The sequence below is a fragment of the Ipomoea triloba genome, chromosome 13, assembly GCF_003576645.1.
Source record: "Ipomoea triloba cultivar NCNSP0323 chromosome 13, ASM357664v1".
NCBI classification, from domain to species: Eukaryota; Viridiplantae; Streptophyta; class Magnoliopsida; order Solanales; family Convolvulaceae; genus Ipomoea; species Ipomoea triloba.
This window is the reverse complement of record NC_044928.1, coordinates 18,953,013-18,972,497: the sequence shown is the minus strand read 5'-3', so window position 1 is coordinate 18,972,497 and position 19,485 is coordinate 18,953,013. Positions and strand designations below refer to the sequence as shown.

The 19,485-nt window shown below is 35.3% G+C and overlaps 6 non-coding genes and 1 pseudogene across 6 annotated transcripts; 6 read left to right on the top strand and 1 right to left on the bottom strand.

The window, feature by feature from the left end:
- Positions 1 to 1,282: 1,282 nt before the first annotated feature.
- Positions 1,283 to 1,355, top strand: TRNAA-CGC. The gene has a single exon. It is a non-coding gene; the product is annotated as a tRNA-Ala (tRNA).
- A 2,853-nt stretch (positions 1,356 to 4,208) lies between these two features.
- TRNAA-UGC lies at positions 4,209 to 4,281 on the top strand. Its single transcript has one exon. It is a non-coding gene; the product is annotated as a tRNA-Ala (tRNA).
- A 1,028-nt stretch (positions 4,282 to 5,309) lies between these two features.
- Positions 5,310 to 5,382, top strand: TRNAA-UGC. Its single transcript has one exon. It is a non-coding gene; the product is annotated as a tRNA-Ala (tRNA).
- A 1,637-nt stretch (positions 5,383 to 7,019) lies between these two features.
- TRNAA-CGC lies at positions 7,020 to 7,092 on the top strand. The gene has a single exon. It is a non-coding gene; the product is annotated as a tRNA-Ala (tRNA).
- An 811-nt stretch (positions 7,093 to 7,903) lies between these two features.
- On the top strand, positions 7,904 to 7,976 carry TRNAA-UGC. Its single transcript has one exon. It is a non-coding gene; the product is annotated as a tRNA-Ala (tRNA).
- A 750-nt stretch (positions 7,977 to 8,726) lies between these two features.
- TRNAA-CGC lies at positions 8,727 to 8,799 on the top strand. The gene has a single exon. It is a non-coding gene; the product is annotated as a tRNA-Ala (tRNA).
- Positions 8,800 to 16,197: 7,398 nt separating this feature from the next.
- LOC116000804 lies at positions 16,198 to 19,217 on the bottom strand (annotated as a pseudogene).
- Between the last annotated feature and the right edge of the window lie 268 nt (positions 19,218 to 19,485).

Sequence of the window (19,485 nt, the reverse complement as noted above, 5' to 3'; positions counted from 1 at the left end):
AGTGCTTACGCTGCATGTGAGGTCCATTGGGTTCAATTTTTTGTACCTACATCTCATTAACATAGGAAGTAAGATGTGAAGCTTGCTTATTAATAAATTAAAATTTATACTTTTTATATATTAAGAATGCTCCCTCACTCTCTAAAACACATTAATGTTCCCTCACTTTATTATTAATGGGGGTGCAGCTCATATGGTAGAGCACCCGCTTTGCATGGGAGAGGTACATGATTTGATTCTATGCACTTCCATCTTGTAAACCCTTCAAGTAGGATGTGGTGATGGTACTGTTGAACCCACCCAATTATAATAATTTATACCTTTTGAATGTATTTAATTCCCCTTCAATTTATTATTAACGACGGTGTAGCTCATTTGGTACAGCGCTCGCTTCGTATGCGAGAGGCACGCGGTTAAATTCCCCGCACCTCCATGTTGATAACCAAGAAAGTGAAATGTGCATTAGGGGGTGTAGCTCATATGGAAGACAGCTCGCTTTGCATGCAAGAGGCACGAGGTTCAATTCCCTGCACCTCCATCTTGATAACCTATTAAGTAAGATTTGAATTAGGGGGTTATATTATTTTCGGCCAACATATATATACATTTAGATGGTCAATAAACTCCAAGCCTAATTTCTATATTTTTTAGATGGTCCAACTTGCTTGAATTAAATTTAAAAATTATATAACTTATATTTTATACCTTTTAAATATTATTGATATTTTATCACTTATTATGGAGTGTTAATTAAGGATTATAGCTCATATGGCTGAGAAATGGTCAAACTTGATTAATTTATCTTAACAAATTATAACTTAACAACTTATAGGTTTTAAATATAAATGTTGATTGCTTACTTTATTATTAAGTAGGGAGCGTACCTCATATGGTGGAGTGCTTACTCTTCATGTTAGGTGCATGGGTTAAATTTCTCGTACCTACATCTCATCAATATAGCAATTTAGATGTGGAACTTGCTTAATTATAAATTAAATTTTATACTTTTTATATATTATTAGTCATTCCTCACCTTTTAAATAACATTAATGTTACCTCACGTTATTATTAATGGGGGTGTAGCTCATATGTTATAGCACTCGCTTTCCATTAGAGAGGTACATGGTTTGATTCCATTAACTTCCATCTTCTAAACCCTTGAAGTAGGATGTGGTGTGGGTAGTGTTTAACCCACCCATAAAATAGATGATTAACACATTTTTAAATTATAATAATTTATACCTTTTGAATATATTATATTCCCCCTCAATTTAATATTAATGGGGGTGTAGCTCATTTGGTTGAGCGCTTGCTTCGCATGCGAGAGGCACGGGGTTCAATTCCCCGCACCTCCATGTTGATAAAAAAAGAAAGTGAAAGGTGAATTAGGGTGTGTAGCTAGCTCAAATGGTATAGCACTCCCTTTGCAAGCGAGAGGCACGCACGGGGCATGATTCCCTACCCGCACCCCCATCTTCTTGTGTTAAACTAGAAAGTATGATGTGAATTAGGGGGTGTAGCTCATTTGCTACAGCGCTCGCTGCGTATGCGAGAGGCACGCACGGGGCACGATTCCCTACCCGCACCCTCATCTTCTTGTGTTAAACGAGAAAGTATGATGTGAATTAGGGGGTTATATTATTATGGGCCAACGGAGATATACATTTAGATAGTCAATAAACGCCAAGCCTAATCTCTATATTTTTTAGATGGTCGAACTTGCTTAAATTATAGCTCATATGGTAGAGCACCCGCATTGCATGGGAGAGGTACATGATTTGATTCTATGCACTTCCATCTTGTAAACCCTTTAAGTAGGATGTGGTGATGTAACTGTTGAACCCAACCAATTATAATAATCTATACCTTTTGAATGTATTTAATTCCCCTTCAATTTATTATTAACGACGGTGTAGCTCATTTGCTACAGCGCTCGCTGCGTATGCGAGAGGCACGCACGGGGCACGATTCCCTACCCGCACCCTCATCTTCTTGTGTTAAACGAGAAAGTATGATGTGAATTAGGGGGTTATATTATTATGGGCCAACGGAGATATACATTTAGATAGTCAATAAACGCCAAGCCTAATCTCTATATTTTTTAGATGGTCGAACTTGCTTAAATTATAGCTCATATGGTAGAGCACCCGCATTGCATGGGAGAGGTACATGATTTGATTCTATGCACTTCCATCTTGTAAACCCTTTAAGTAGGATGTGGTGATGTAACTGTTGAACCCAACCAATTATAATAATCTATACCTTTTGAATGTATTTAATTCCCCTTCAATTTATTATTAACGACGGTGTAGCTCATTTGCTACAGCGCTCGCTGCGTATGCGAGAGGCACGCACGGGGCACGATTCCCTACCCGCACCCTCATCTTCTTGTGTTAAACGAGAAAGTATGATGTGAATTAGGGGGTTATATTATTATGGGCCAACGGAGATATACATTTAGATAGTCAATAAACGCCAAGCCTAATCTCTATATTTTTTAGATGGTCGAACTTGCTTAAATTATAGCTCATATGGTAGAGCACCCGCATTGCATGGGAGAGGTACATGATTTGATTCTATGCACTTCCATCTTGTAAACCCTTTAAGTAGGATGTGGTGATGTAACTGTTGAACCCAACCAATTATAATAATCTATACCTTTTGAATGTATTTAATTCCCCTTCAATTTATTATTAACGACGGTGTAGCTCATTTGCTACAGCGCTCGCTGCGTATGCGAGAGGCACGCACGGGGCACGATTCCCTACCCGCACCCTCATCTTCTTGTGTTAAACGAGAAAGTATGATGTGAATTAGGGGGTTATATTATTATGGGCCAACGGAGATATACATTTAGATAGTCAATAAACGCCAAGCCTAATCTCTATATTTTTTAGATGGTCGAACTTGCTTAAATTATAGCTCATATGGTAGAGCACCCGCATTGCATGGGAGAGGTACATGATTTGATTCTATGCACTTCCATCTTGTAAACCCTTTAAGTAGGATGTGGTGATGTAACTGTTGAACCCAACCAATTATAATAATCTATACCTTTTGAATGTATTTAATTCCCCTTCAATTTATTATTAACGACGGTGTAGCTCATTTGCTACAGCGCTCGCTGCGTATGCGAGAGGCACGCACGGGGCACGATTCCCTACCCGCACCCTCATCTTCTTGTGTTAAACGAGAAAGTATGATGTGAATTAGGGGGTTATATTATTATGGGCCAACGGAGATATACATTTAGATAGTCAATAAACGCCAAGCCTAATCTCTATATTTTTTAGATGGTCCAACTTGCTTAAATTAAATTTAAAAATTATATAACTTATAATTTATACCTTTTAAATATTATCGATATTTTCTCACTTTATTACGGTGTGTAGCTAGCTCAAATGGTATAGCGCTCCCTTTGCATGCGAGAGGCACGCACGGGGCATGATTCCCTACCCGCACCCCCATCTTCTTGTGTTAAACTAGAAAGTATGATGTGAATTAGGGGGTTATATTATTTTGGGCCAACCTACAATATTTTTTAATGGTGTAACTTGCTTAAATTATAGCTCATCTGGTAGAGAAATGGTCCGACTTTATGAATTGATCATAACAAATTATAACTTAACAATTTATAGCATTTCAATATAAATGTTTATTTCGTACTTTATTATTAATTAGGGAGTGTAACTCATATTGTAGAGTGCTTACGCTGCTTGTGAGGTCCATTGGGTTCAATTTTTTGTACCTACATCTCATTAACATAGGAAGTAAGATATGAAGCTTGCTTATTAATAAATTAAAATTTATACTTTTTATATATTAAGAATGCTCCCTCACTCTTTAAAACACATTAATGTTCCCTCACTTTCTTATTAATGGGGCTGCAGCACATATGGTAGAGCACCCGCTTTGCATGGGAGAGGTACATGATTTGATTCTATGCACTTCCATCTTGTAACCCTTAAAGTAGGATGTGGTGATGGAACTGTTGAACCCACCCAATTATAATAATTTATACCTTTTGAATGTATTTAATTCCCCTTCAATTTATTATTAACGAGGGTGTAGCTCATTTGCTACAGCGCTCGCTGCGTATTAACGAGGGTGTAGCTCATTTGCTACAGCGCTCGCTGCGTATGCGAGAGGCACGCGGTTAAATTCCCAACACCTCCATGTTGATAACCAAGAACGTGAAATGTGAATTAGGGGGTGTAGCTCATATGGTAGAGCGCTCGCTTTGCATGCGAGAGGCACGGGGTTCGATTCCCCGCACCTCCATCCTGATAACCTAGTAAGTAAGATTTGAATTAGGGGGTTATATTATTATGGGCCAACGTATATATACATTTAGATAGTCAATAAACGCCAAGCCTAATCTCTATATTTTTTAGATGGTCCAACTTGCTTAAATTAAATTTAAAAATTATATAACTTATAATTTATACCTTTTAAATATTATCGATATTTTCTCACTTTATTACGGTGTGTAGCTAGCTCAAATGGTATAGCGCTCCCTTTGCATGCGAGAGGCACGCACGGGGCATGATTCCCTACCCGCACCCCCATCTTCTTGTGTTAAACTAGAAAGTATGATGTGAATTAGGGGGTTATATTATTTTGGGCCAACCTACAATATTTTTTAATGGTGTAACTTGCTTAAATTATAGCTCATCTGGTAGAGAAATGGTCCGACTTTATGAATTGATCATAACAAATTATAACTTAACAATTTATAGCATTTCAATATAAATGTTTATTTCGTACTTTATTATTAATTAGGGAGTGTAACTCATATTGTAGAGTGCTTACGCTGCTTGTGAGGTCCATTGGGTTCAATTTTTTGTACCTACATCTCATTAACATAGGAAGTAAGATATGAAGCTTGCTTATTAATAAATTAAAATTTATACTTTTTATATATTAAGAATGCTCCCTCACTCTTTAAAACACATTAATGTTCCCTCACTTTCTTATTAATGGGGCTGCAGCACATATGGTAGAGCACCCGCTTTGCATGGGAGAGGTACATGATTTGATTCTATGCACTTCCATCTTGTAACCCTTAAAGTAGGATGTGGTGATGGAACTGTTGAACCCACCCAATTATAATAATTTATACCTTTTGAATGTATTTAATTCCCCTTCAATTTATTATTAACGAGGGTGTAGCTCATTTGCTACAGCGCTCGCTGCGTATTAACGAGGGTGTAGCTCATTTGCTACAGCGCTCGCTGCGTATGCGAGAGGCACGCGGTTAAATTCCCAACACCTCCATGTTGATAACCAAGAACATGAAATGTGAATTAGGGGGTGTAGCTCGTATGGTAGAGCGCTCGCTTTGCATGCGAGAGGCACGGGGTTCGATTCCCCGCACCTCCATCCTGATAACCTAGTAAGTAAGATTTGAATTAGGGGGTTATATTATTTTGGGCCAACATATATATACATTTAGATGGTCAAGAAACGCAAAGCCTAATCTCTATATTTTTTAGATGGTCCAACTTGCTTAAATTAAATTTAAAAATTATATAACTTATAATTTATACCTTTTAAATATTATCGATATTTTCTCACTTTATTACGGAGTGTAAATTATGGATTATAGCTCATATGGCTGAGAAATGGTCAAACTTGATTAATTTATCTTAACAAATTATAACTTAACAATTTATAGCTTTTAAATATAAATGTTGATTTCGTACTTTATTATTAATTAGGGGGTGTAGCTCGTATTGTAGAGTGCTTACTCTGCATGTGAGGATTGGGTTCAATTTTCTGTACCTACATGTCATTAACATAGGAAGTAAGATGTGAAGCTTGCTTATTTATAAATTAAAGTTTATAGTTTTTATATATTAAGAATGCTCCCTCAAATTTTAAAATACATTGATGTTCCCTCACTTTATTATTAATGGGGGTGCAGCTCATATTGCAGAGCACCCGCTTTGCATGGGAGAGGTACATGATTTGATTCTATGCACTTCCATCTTGTAAACCCTTCAAGTAGGATGTGGTGATGGTACTGTTGAACCCACCCAATTATAATAATTTATACCTTTTGAATATATTTAATTCCCCTTCAATTTATTATTAACGGGGGTGTAGCTCATTTGGTACATCGCTCGCTTCGTATGCGAGAGGCACGCGGTTAAATTCACCGCACCTCCATGTTGATAACCAAGAACATGAAATTAGGGGGTGTAGCTCATATGGTAGAGCGCTTGCTTTGCATGCGAGAGGCACGGGGTTCGATTCCTCGCACTTCCATCTTGATAACCTAGACTAGAAAGTAAGATTTGAATTAGGGGGTTATATTATTTTGGGCCAACATATATATACATTTAGATGGTCAATAAACGCAAAGCCTAATCTCTATATTTTTTAGACGGTCCAACTTGCTTAAATTAAATTTAAAAATTATATAACTTACAATTTATACCTTTTAAATATTATTGATATTTTCTCACTTTATTACGGAGTGTTAATTATGGATTATAGCTCATATGGCGGAGAAATGGTCAAACTTGATTAATTTATCTTAACAAATTATAACTTAACAACTTATTGCTTTTAGATATAAATGTTGATTCCGTACATTATTACTAAGTAGGGGGCGTACCTCATATGGTGGAGTGTTTACTCTTCATGTTAGGTGCATGGGTTAAATTTCTCGTACCTACATCTCATCAACATAGCAAGTTAGATGTGGAACTTGCTTAATTATAAATTAAAATTTATACTTTTTATATATTATTAGTCCTTCCTCACCTTTTAAATAACATTAATATTTCCTCACGTTATTATTAATGGGGGTGTAGCTCATATGTTATAGCACTCGCTTTCCATTAGAGAGGTACATGGTTTGATTCCATTCACTTAATCTTGTAAACCCTTTAAGTAGGATGTGGTGTGGGTAGTGTTTAACCCACCCATAAAATAGATGATTAACACATTTTTAAATTATAATAATTTATACCTTTTGAATATATTATATTCCCCCTCAATTTAATATTAACGGGGGTGTAGCTCATTTGGTAGAGCGCTCACTTCGCATGGGAGAGGCACGGGGTTCAATTCCCCGCACCTCCATGTTGATAACAAAGAAAGTGAAAGGTGAATTAGGGTGTGTAGCTAGCTCAAATGGTATAGCGCTCCCTTTGCAGGCGAGAGGCACGCACGGGGCATGATTCCCCGCACCCCCATCTTGTGTTAACCTAGAAAGTATGATGTGAATTAGGGGATTATATTATTTTGGGCCAACCTACAATATTTTTTTAAAGGTCTAACTTGCTTAAATTATAGCTCATATGGTAGAGAAATGGTCCAACTTTATTAATTTATCATTACAAATTATAAGTTAACAATTTATAGCTTTTAAATATAAATGTTGATTTCTTACTTTATTATTAATTAGGGGGTGTAGCTCATATTTTAGAGTGCTTACTCTGCATGTGAGGTGCATTGTGTTCAATTTTCTGTACCTACATGTCCTTAACATAGGAAGTAAGATGTGAAGCTTGCTTATTTATAAATTAAAGTTTATAGTTTTTATATATTAAGAATGCTCCCTCACATTTTAAAATACATTGATGTTCCCTCACTTTATTATTAATGGGGGTGCAGCTCATATTGCAGAGCACCCGCTTTGCATGGGAGAGGTACATGATTTGATTCTATGCACTTCCATCTTGTAAACCCTTCAAGTAGGATGTGGTGATGGTACTGTTGAACCCACCCAATTATAATAATTTATACCTTTTGAATGTATTTAATTCCCCTTCAATTTATTATTAACGGGGGTGTAGCTCATTTGGTACATCGCTCGCTTCGTATGCGAGAGGCACGCGGTTAAATTCACCGCACCTCCATGTTGATAACCAAGAACGTGAAATGTGAATTAGGGGGTGTAGCTCATATGGTAGAGCGCTCGCTTTGCATGCGAGAGGCACGGGGTTCGATTCCCCGCACTTCCATCTTGATAACCTAGATTAGAAAGTAAGATTTGAATTAGGGGGTTATATTATTTTGGGCCAACATATATATACATTTAGATGGTCAATAACCGCAAAGCCTAATCTCTATATTTTTTAGATGGTCCAACTTGCTTAAATTAAATTTAAAAATTATATAACTTACAATATATACCTTTTAAATATTATTGATATTTTCTCACTTTATTACGGAGTGTTAATTATGGATTATAGCTCATATGGCGGAGAAATGGTCAAACTTGATTAATTTATCTTAACAAATTATAACTTAAAAACTTATTGCTTTTACATATAAATGTTGATTCCGTACTTTATTACTAAGTAGGGGGCGTACCTCATATGGTGGAGTGTTTACTCTTCAAGTTAGGTGCATGGGTTAAATTTCTCGTACCTACATCTCATCAACATAGCAAGTTAGTTGTGGAACTTGCTTAATTATAAATTAAATTTTATACTTTTTATATATTATTAGTCATTCCTCACTTTTTAAATAACATTAATGTTACCTCACGTTATTATTAATGGGGGTGTAGCTCATATGTTATAGCACTCGCTTTCCATTAGAGAGGTACATGGTTTGATTCCATTCACTTACATCTTGTAAACCCTTTAAGTAGGATGTGGTGTGGGTAGTGTTTAACCCACCCATAAAATAGATGATTAACACATTTTTAAATTATAATAATTTATACCTTTTGAATATATTATATTCCCCCTCAATTTAATATTAACGGGGGTGTAGCTCATTTGGTAGAGCGCTCGCTTCGCATGCGAGAGGCACGGGGTTCAATTCCCCGCACCTCCATGTTGATAACAAAGAAAGTGAAAGGTGAATTAGGGTGTGTAGCTAGCTCAAATGGTATAGCGCTCCCTTTGCAAGCGAGAGGCACGCACGGGGCATGATTCCCTACCCGCACCCTCATCTTCTTGTGTTAAACTAGAAAGCGATAGGCATGCATGCGGAATTATTCCCCGCACCCCCATATTTTGTTAACCTAGAAAGTATGTTGTGAATTAGGGGGTTATATTATTTTGAGCCAACCTACAATATTTTTTAATGGTCTAACTTGCTTAACTTATAGCTTATCTGGTAGAGAAATGGTCCAACTTTATTAATTTATCATAACAAATTATAACTTAACAATTTATAGCTTTTAAATATAAATGTTGATTTCGTACTTTATTATTAATTAGGGGGTGTAGCTCATATTGTAGAGTGCTTACTCTGCATGTGAGGTGCATTGGGTTCAATTTTCTGTACCTACATGTCATTAACATAGGAGGGGTTCAATTTTCTGTACCTACATGTCATTAACATAGGAAGTAAGATGTGAAGCGTGCTTATTTCTAAATTAAAATTTATACTTTTTATATATTAAGAATGCTCCCTCACATTTAAAAATACATTGATGTTCCCTCACTTTATTATTAATGGGGGTGCAGCTCATGTGGTAGAGCACCCGCTTTACATGGGAGAGGTACATTATTAATGGGGGTTATATTATTTTGGGCCAACATATATACATTTAGATGGTCAATAAACGGCAAGCCTAATCTCTATATTTTTTAGATGCTCGAACTTGCTTAAATTAAATTTAAAAATTATATAACTTATAATTTATACCTTTTAAATATTATTGATATTTTCTCACTTTATTACGGAGTGTTAATTATGGATTATAGCTCATATGGTTGACAAATGGTCAAACTTGATTAATTTATTTTAACAAATTATAACTTAACAACTTATAGCTTTTAAATATAAATTTCGATTCCGTACTTTATTATTAAGTAGGGGGCGCACCTTATATGGTGGAGTGCTTACTCTTCATGTTAGGTGCATGGGTTAAATTTCTCGTACCTACATCTCATCAACATAGCAAGTTAGATGTGGAACTTGCTTAATTATAAATTAAAATTTATACTTTTTATATATTATTAGTCCTTCCTCACCTTTTAAATAACATTAATGTTTCCTCACGTTATTATTAATGGGGGTGTAGCACACATGTTATAGCACTCGCTTTCCATTAGAGAGGTACATGGTTTGATTCCATTCACTTCTATCTTGTAAACCCTTAAAGTAGGATGTGGTGATGGTACTGTTGAATCCACCCAATTATAATAATTTATATCTTTTGAATATATTTAATTCCCCTTCAATTTATTATTAACAGGGGTGTAGCTCATTTGGTACAACGCTCGCTTCATATGCAAGAGGCACTCGGTTAAATTCCCCGCACCTCCATGTTGATTACCAAGAAAGTGAAATGTGAATTAGGGGATGTAGCTCATATGGTAGAGCGCTCACTTCGCATGCGAGAGGGACGGGGTACGATTCCCCGCACCTTCATGTTGATAACAAAGAAAGTGAAAGGTGAATTAGCGGGTGTAGCTAGCTCAAATGGTATAGCGCTCCCTTTGCAAGCGAGAGGCAAGCATGCGGAATGATTCCCCGCACCCCCATATTTTGTAGTTAACCTAGAAAGTACGATGTGAATTAGCGGGTTATATTATTTTGGGCCAACCTACAATATTTTTTAATGGTCTAACTTGCTTAAATTATAGCTCATCTGGTAGAGAAATGGTCCAACTTTATTAATTTATCATAACAAATTATAACTTAACAATTTTTTGCTTTTAAATATAAATGTTGATTTCGTACTTTATTATTAATTAGGGGGTGTAGCTCATATTGTAGAGTGCTTACTCTGCATGTGAGGTGCATGGGTTCAATTTTCTGTACCTACATCTCATTAACATAGGAAGTAAGATGTGAAGCTTGCTTATTTGTAAATTTACTTTTTATATATTAATGATGCTCCCTCACTTTTTAAAATACATTAATCTTCCCTCACTTTATTATTAATGGGGTGTAGCTCATATGTTATAGCACTCGCTTTGCATGGGAGAGGTACATGGTTTGATTCCATTCACCTCCATCTTGTAAACCCTTTAAGTAGGATGTGGTGATGGTACTATTGAATCCACCCAATTATAATAATTTATACCTTTTGAATATATTTAATTCCCCTTCAATTTATTATTAACAGGGGTGTAGCTCATTTGGTACAGCGCTCGCTTAGTATGCGAGAGGCACGCGGTTAAATTCCCCGCACCTCCATGTTGATAAGCAAGATAGTGAAATGTGAATTAGGGGGTGTAGCTCATATTGTAAAGCGCTCGCTTTGCATGCGAGAGGCACGGGGTTCGATTCCCCGCACCTTCATCTTAATAACGTAGAAAGTAAGATTTGAATTAGGGGGTTATATTATTTTGGGCCAATATGTACATTTAGATGGCCAATAAATGCCAAGCCTAATCTCTATATTTTTTAGATGGTCCAACTTGCTTAAATTATAAACGCCGAAGACTATGGTTGAACACAACCCAGCGAAGTGGTTTTCCTCAATTTTTATCTCTAGGATTGGCCTTTTGCCTTTTCTACTATTTCTCCATGCAACTTCTCATGCCTTTTTCTTGGGATTAAGGGTTTATTTTAGTCTAAGCTCACTAATAGGCTCACCTTTTGCCCCATGCCCTACCAAAATTATTTCAATTCCAGGCCTCGCTTAATTTATCCTTCTCAAATTAAAAAAGTGCACACTTCCACTTCGAGAGATCCTTGACTAAGGTCCTTCCTAAATAAGAGTTGAATCTCATGTAAACAGGCAAGAATATAAACTTATTTGGCTCTAAACACTCTCATGGGGGCGAAAAGTAACTTCCACAAAGATATTTCAAGAATAAAAATGTTTGGCATCTAGTCCAAATTTTCCCTAGATAGCACAAACAATAACTCACTCTTCAATTTTGCAAACACACCCGTTTATCATGCCCAAGAGACCAACTCCCAACTCTAAGCAAATAAACATTAAGCACAAAGTGCGTCATTTCCACACTTTAAATTGGACATCGTCCTCGATATTACCTTAGACTCACAGGGTAAAGGAAAACGGGTTTAAATAATCGATATTGCAAATAAAATCCCTTTCGACACTTTGGAATTTGCTCTGGGATATAGGGTATACTATATTGATCCTTAATGATAAAATAACATGGTAAGCTCATTAAAACACATTCAAAGCTATATAAACAATTACCATACTTTAAATTCGAAAACGGGGCATAAAATAGAAAAGGAATAAGAGATTAAACCAAGTATGCATCCCTCTTTCCACACTTTAGCTTCCAACATCAGTCGGCCTCCGTTATCAAAACTCTATGCTCAAAACTTAATAACAAGAAATATAATAGTAATTAAGAGAGCTATTCAATTATTATAGACTTGATAGGATATCTCAACTAAATAAAGCAAAATAAATGCAAACTAGATAAATGCATAAAACTCATAGATATAACTACTTAAAGAAATTAAACGCTAAATAGTAAAAGTATTCAAAATAGTCTACCAATTACGAAAATGCATAAAAGTAAAGCAAATAAATGCAAATGCAATAAAATAAGCACAAAAGCAATTAAAAGTAAATAAAGATAAATAAAGGCGGAACCCCACGCATAGGGAACCTAATGTTTTCATGGGACATCATCATCATCTCAGTAACATTGTCTCGGGGACTTCCTTCTTTCATGTCTCAAGCTATCGGGGTAACGAATGAATCATCACTGATCACCAAAGGATGGAGGATGGAATTGTCTCGCAAATTGAGCCTGAAGCTCCTGAATCATCCACGCATTTTCCTCTACTGTTCTTCGTGTGCGGAGAATCTCTTCATTCGGGTTCGCATAGAGCGACTGAAAATGCTCCTCCTGCCTATCTTGGCGTGAATACAAAACTACAAAATGACAAGTGATAAAATTTAATAAAGTGATAAGGAGAATAAACAAACAAATCAAAACAAAAAATAGGCGGGGGCCCGCCTAGCCCGCGGACCGGGCCTGGGTTTCCCAAGCCCGCCAGGGAGCGGGCCTTTTTGGCCCACCCCGTTTAGGCCCGAGGCCCACCGACCTTTGGCCCACCCCGCCCCGCCCCGCCAGCCCGTATTTACAGCTCTAGGCACGGGGTTCGATTCCTCACACCTCCATCTTGTTAGATGTAATTTAGATGTAATGGATAAAGTGTTGAGTATTCATTTGTGCTATGAAGTACTAGTTTTAGGCTATAAAGTATTAGGTTTAATGGATAATGTATTGACTATTTATTTGTGTTTAAAAGTACTAGTTTTAGGTTATAAAGTATTAAACTTAATGATTAAATTGTTGAGTATTCATTTGTGATATGAAGTAGTATATTTGCATTATAAAGTATTAGATTTAATTGTTAAAGTGTTGAGTATTCATTTGTGTTATGAAGTACTAGTTTTAGGCTATAAAGTATTCAATTTTATGGTTAAAGTGTTGAGTATTCATTTGTGCTATTAGGTAGTATATTTGTGCTATTAAGTATTGTGTTTGATGGTTAAAGTCATGATCATTTATTTGTGATATAATAAAGTAGTATATTTGCACCATAAAGTATTAGATTTAATGCTTTAAGTGTTGAGTACTTATTTGTGTTATGAAGTAGTACATTTGTGCTATTAAGTATTGTGTTTGATTGTTAATTAAAGTATTAGATGTAATGGTTAAAGTGTTGAGTATTCATTTGTGCTATGAAGTACTAGTTTTAGGCTATTAAGTATTAGGTTTAATGGTTAATGTATTAACTATTTATTTGTGTTTAAAAGTACTAGTTTTATGCTATAAAGTATTCAATTTAATGGTTAAAGTGTTGAGTATTCATTTGTGCTATTAAGTAGTATATTTGTGCTATTTAGTATTGTGTTTGATGATTAAAGTTATAAATATTCATTTGTGTTATGAAGTAGAATATTTGCAAAGGTAATGGAATGGAATAAATTGAGAATGGAAGCATTGTTGCATTAATGTTGCTGCTGCAATGTTGATTTAACCTTAATATGAAATTCTGAAATGCTATGAGCAACTGCTCTTCTTGAATGGTAGTGGAGATATGCTAACAGTAGGTGAGTTTCATCTAAATATTGTGCTTGCTGCTGGTTTTAATAATGCTCTAAGATAGTGGATCTCTTTGTGGCTGAAATTGTGAATCTAGAATGGTTGCTTTAAATAATTTCTAGAATTGGAGGTCATTTGATTAGATGGGTTCAATGGTTTATATGGCTTGAATGTGCTTGAAGTTGAATGTATGTTTTGCTGCTGTTTGAGAGGCAATACAGTGTGCTGCTACTGGAAAATAAAGGGCAGTAATTTGCTGATAGAAGTTTGTGCAGTTTAGTTTGAAAATTCAATATTGAATTATTGTTTGAGATTGTGTTGTTTTAATTGTGAGTACTATGGTAGTATAGTATGCTCGAATGGAATAAATTGGATGACGAAAGTGTTTGAGAATGGTTAAGTTTGATTGGGCTGAGTAAGGAAATTATGAGAATAAAAATGGGGTGGCAGTGGGTGTTGCCTTGTTGCTGCAATTTAATTGAATTTCCATAAAATTGCCTGCAATCTAATTGAATTTGTTTTTTGGATTATGAATTTGAGGCTACGGCGGAGATGGGAGGAGATAGAGACAGGAAAGCGAGACGCGGCGTGAGATGCAGAGGGTGAGAAGAGTGAATAGCGTTGATGCAGAGAGAGAAACATAAAAAGACACATGATATGCACATGTTAACCCGTATACTTGTGTGACCCGGCCCGTATCACGGATTGAGACCCGTGAGACCGTCTCACACAAGTGTGACCCTTCAGTTATATTACAAAGAACATGTAGGCCTTCCCGTGCTCAAGTGGCAATGAAGTGAGTAGGCAATGCAGTGAGGAGATATGAGTGACGAGGCGATGAAATGAGGAGACGATGAAATGAGGAGGGATAAGGCTGAATTAATGGAATAATATCTGATTTAAATTAGTTAATAAGTTTTGTAATTATATACATGTGCTTTAAAATGTTGTTACTAAACAATTACACAATGTGTATGACTTTCATTCGCATTCATGTGTTTAGTCCTATGAACCAAACACACAAGTGTTGTTTCAATTCGTTAATCGCTAAAGCACATTTCTTCAAAGTAGTCCATTTGAGAGACCACTGAAAATTTTGCAACGGATTTCAAGAGAAAATTGTCATTTTGGCCCACTGACTATTGGAGTAGTGTTAATTGCTATCCGCGACTTTCAAAAATGTTAATTGTGTACCTTGACTATGCATTTTTATCAATTTTGGTCCATCCGGCCAAATTGCCGGCCAAAAGTGACCCGAAAATTTTAAAGGAGGAAATATTAAGGGCAATTTAGTCATTTTACTTTAGTCAATGTACGCAATTAACATTTTTTAAAGTCGCAGATAGCAATTAACACTTCTCCAATAGTCAGTGGACCAAAATGACAATTTTATCTTATTTTAGCTACATACATAGATAAATTAATGTATAATTTTAACAATAATATTTTTGCATATAATATCTTGCCTAAATCAATTGTGGACATAAAATGATATTTTAAGTAGCTATTTATGGTGCAAATATATGTAGGTTCACTTCATATTTGGGTTGGGTCAAAATGGATAGGGGTTCTTCATAGTGAAACGAAGAAATCGATATATTGTATGCTCAAAATGAATAACGGGTAAATGAAAAATTAATTATATTCTCAAAGTAGACCAATTTGAATTGGAAAATGAAAGGTGAAACAATATAATGCTTGAAAAAACGTTTGTCCTGCATTAGATAGGAAAGTGGGTTTGCACTAGTATATATATAATACCCCTTTTAAGAGGGAGTTTGAATTTTATAGCTAGAAGCTCTCCCTCATGCGTATAGTAAGAGGCGCAAATCAAATACGAAAATGAATCTGAAAAGACTTGATGTTATCACTACCAATATAAAATGTTAATCGTGATACCATCACATCATTCACATGGTAGTTGGCAAATCAACATAATACTTAGTTGTAGTGAATATGCAACATAATAAAATGAACACAAAGTCCAATCCAATAGAGTTGGAAATATGTGTATTTTTTCCACATAATATTTAGTTGTAGTGAATATGCAACAGATCGAATAAAATGAACACAAAGTCCAATCCAATAGAGTTGTAAACATGTGTATTTTTATTTTCCTTTTCACAGTAATAATAGAAAAATTATTTTAGCAAAGGTCCTTATTTTCAGTACTAGTAGTACATATATGGAATGGACCGGGTGCACAACTTTGAATTAGTAATTTCTTTTAAATTTTAGTGAGGGAAACTGTATTGAAGAATTCCTCCTTCACAAATTCGGTCATGCATTCTCCAATCATTTCTTCATACTTATTAAAAAATTGATCGATAATTCCTCGTCCAAAATGGCTAACAACCAAGGACTCAACCACTGCTCTCACTGTGTTGCTAATTGCCTTTCCATCCTTCGCAGATTCACTAAAATCAAGTGTCAAACCCTCCAAAACATTAATTGAGAATGACCCCTCCTTTTCAACAACCATTTTCACTTCTTTTAGAGATGGTGCGTAGAAGGGAAGATTGAAGGAGTTTAGTCTCTCATCTTCTGATCTACTAATCCCTGCATTTATAAAATCATATAATATAAATAAATGTGTGTTACTCTGGCAGGTTCTTGCTAATTAACATGAATACATGATGATAAACCTTTTGACCTTTTGCATTTAAAATAACATGGATACTTAATTACCTTTGTAACTAGATCTTTGAGACATTTGGCTAAAACTGTCTGAATGTTAAGAACATCATCATGACTGGGATTATGGCTTTCGCTCTTCCTTCCCAAAAAATATCATTCGTCCACCCGTCACTAATTCTTCTGAGCGGCACTTGATAAAGGTTGAGAAATCTCTTTCAAATTGCTCGTAATATGCCTCTATCACACTAGGTGGGCTTGAAGCTGCTATACAGATATTACCTTTGTTCTCCTCCAATCCCTTTGGTATCTGATAAGAAATAGAAAGAGAAAGAATTAGATGAGCTAATGAGACCAAGTTTAACTAGTTATATACTACAGAGTATATATATATAGTATCTATAATTTAGTAATTTTATTTTTAAAGTCAAATTGAGGGAAGACTCCAAAGAAAAACAACAAAACTAACCAAACATGCGGGATGCCCCGCTTTTTATTAGGTTCAATTTGTTCCTCATTTTGAGAGGTTTACTCCCACATTGTGGCTGGTAATAAGACTCAAATATTAATATTTGTCAAATTATACTTCACCTCTATGATCAACTAGCCCGCATTATTAATTTCTTATCACAAATTATATTTCACCTCTATGTAAGAGTTTCCTTATGATGTGGTATTTTTTTTTGAATACTGCTAACTCTATTACAATGCAGTATCTAGTCATAACTACTATCTCAACCAATTGAAGCACAAGAATCAGTATTGCCTCCACTGAAGCTCGAACCCACCACCTCCCGTATAAAGGAAAGGATTTGATGCCACTGGACCACAAGGTCCTGGACCCTTATGATGTGGGTATAATTCCTTAAAGATGTTTGGTAAATTAGTTGGCTGATTACATGAGATATGACTTTAAAGATATAATTTATTTATTTTTTTGAGTACTACTGACTCTGTTACAATGTAGTATCTGTTCATAGCTACTTTCTCAACCTACTGAAGCACAAAGAGTCAACAGTTGCCTCCATTGAGGCTCGAACCCACTCCCATCATCCATAAAGATATAATTTATTTTATCCTATTAACTATTTAACCAAATCAAACAGCTTATAGTGGCCAAACAAGTCAAAATTGACTAATAGACTAATTATATTATATTAGGGAACAAAGTCATTATCTTTCCCCTTTAAAGAAGGACAAGACTTTTGGAGAGGTCGTGGAGGGCAATTTATGCTATGGACCCGGGTTCACCTTGAAAGGTTGACCCAGATCCATGTTCACAATTTAAAAACTGTATTTCGCAATTTTAAATCTTAATATACAAAATTACCTTACTCAATATTCACAATTTTTTAACTCTATATTCACAATTTTGTTATATAGATTCGAAAAATTTTGTTATATTATTGAATATAGAGTTATGAAATTGTGAATATAGAGTTCTGATATTGTTAACATGGAGTTCTATAATTGTGAATATAGAGTTCAAAAATTTTAAACATAGAGTTTTAAAATTGTGAACATAGACCTAGGTCCACCTTGCAAGGTGGACATGGGTCCATGTCATAACAAGTGGTCTTGGAGAATATGGGCTTGTGGAGAAAAGAAAAGAAAAAAAACACTTTGGAGAGTCCTAATAAAGTGGGCAAATTATTGCATGGACCATGGTCCACACAGCTGTGTGGATCAAAAATAAAAAAGTACATTATTTTTGTACTGTAGGTACATTATTTGACAGTATATATCAAATAATTTTTATATTGTAGGTACATTATTTTAGGGTACATTATTTTTGTACTGTAGGTACATTATTTGACAGTATATATCAAATAATGTACTTTCAGTACAAAAATAGTGTACCCTAAAATAATGTACCTACAATATAAAAAATAATGTATTTTCAGTACAAAAATAATATACTTTTTATTTTTGGTCCACACAGTCATGTTCCATGCAATAATGATTGAATAAAGGGAAGGCAGAAGAGTGTACAAATTAAAGCACACCTGAGAAAGCCAATGGAGACTGTTTGAGGAATGAACAAAATGGAGACTGTTATTGGGGAAAAGCCTTCCATAAAATGAACCACCTACTCCTGCGAAGAAGCAACGCCCAAACCCATCTCCCATCTCTTTCTTGAAATCCTCTACACATCGGGGCAGTGACCGGAAAATATAGTTGAAATCATTACCGGGAAGGTCGCTCAAGTGGACGACATATTCCGGCGAGTGACTTCCGGTCATTTTCCGCACTTTTTCAACCGCTCTGATGATGTCGAACACTACCAGAAAAGTGTTTGGACCGGAGGAACATCCCAAGTCTGCAATGGATATGGTTTCTGGGCATAGGCTGTTATAGAGATCTGTTATTGCTTCTTCTGTTGTGGGCTTTGTACAAAGTATAATATTTTTCTGTTCATATATATAAACCATAAAAACATATATATATGCACTTAGCAAGAATTAACTTTACTTTTTTCCCAAAAATTAACGATAAAAACTAATTGAATTTTGAATGCAAAACGCAGGCACCTGAACCAAGGAGTTGTTAGCATAACTGGTGTCTCCATTTCCTTCGTTCATGTGAAACACTTCTACAACTTCCATTTCTCCCTCACTCTCTCAATATCTCTATCTCTTGTGTATACTTTGTATGTGTGTATATCTAGTTGCATGCATTTCTCTGGTATTTATAGATGATTGGCGATGAATTATTTATTGGTCATTTTTAGTACATCTATTGCAAGTTCATTTTTAGTGTACGTACTACCTAAAATGAATTTACAATATTTAAAATAAGCATTTAGTATATATACTAAAAATAAAAATAAATCTGTATTAGTAAACTATCTTACAATATAGATCATGATCTATGGTATAAT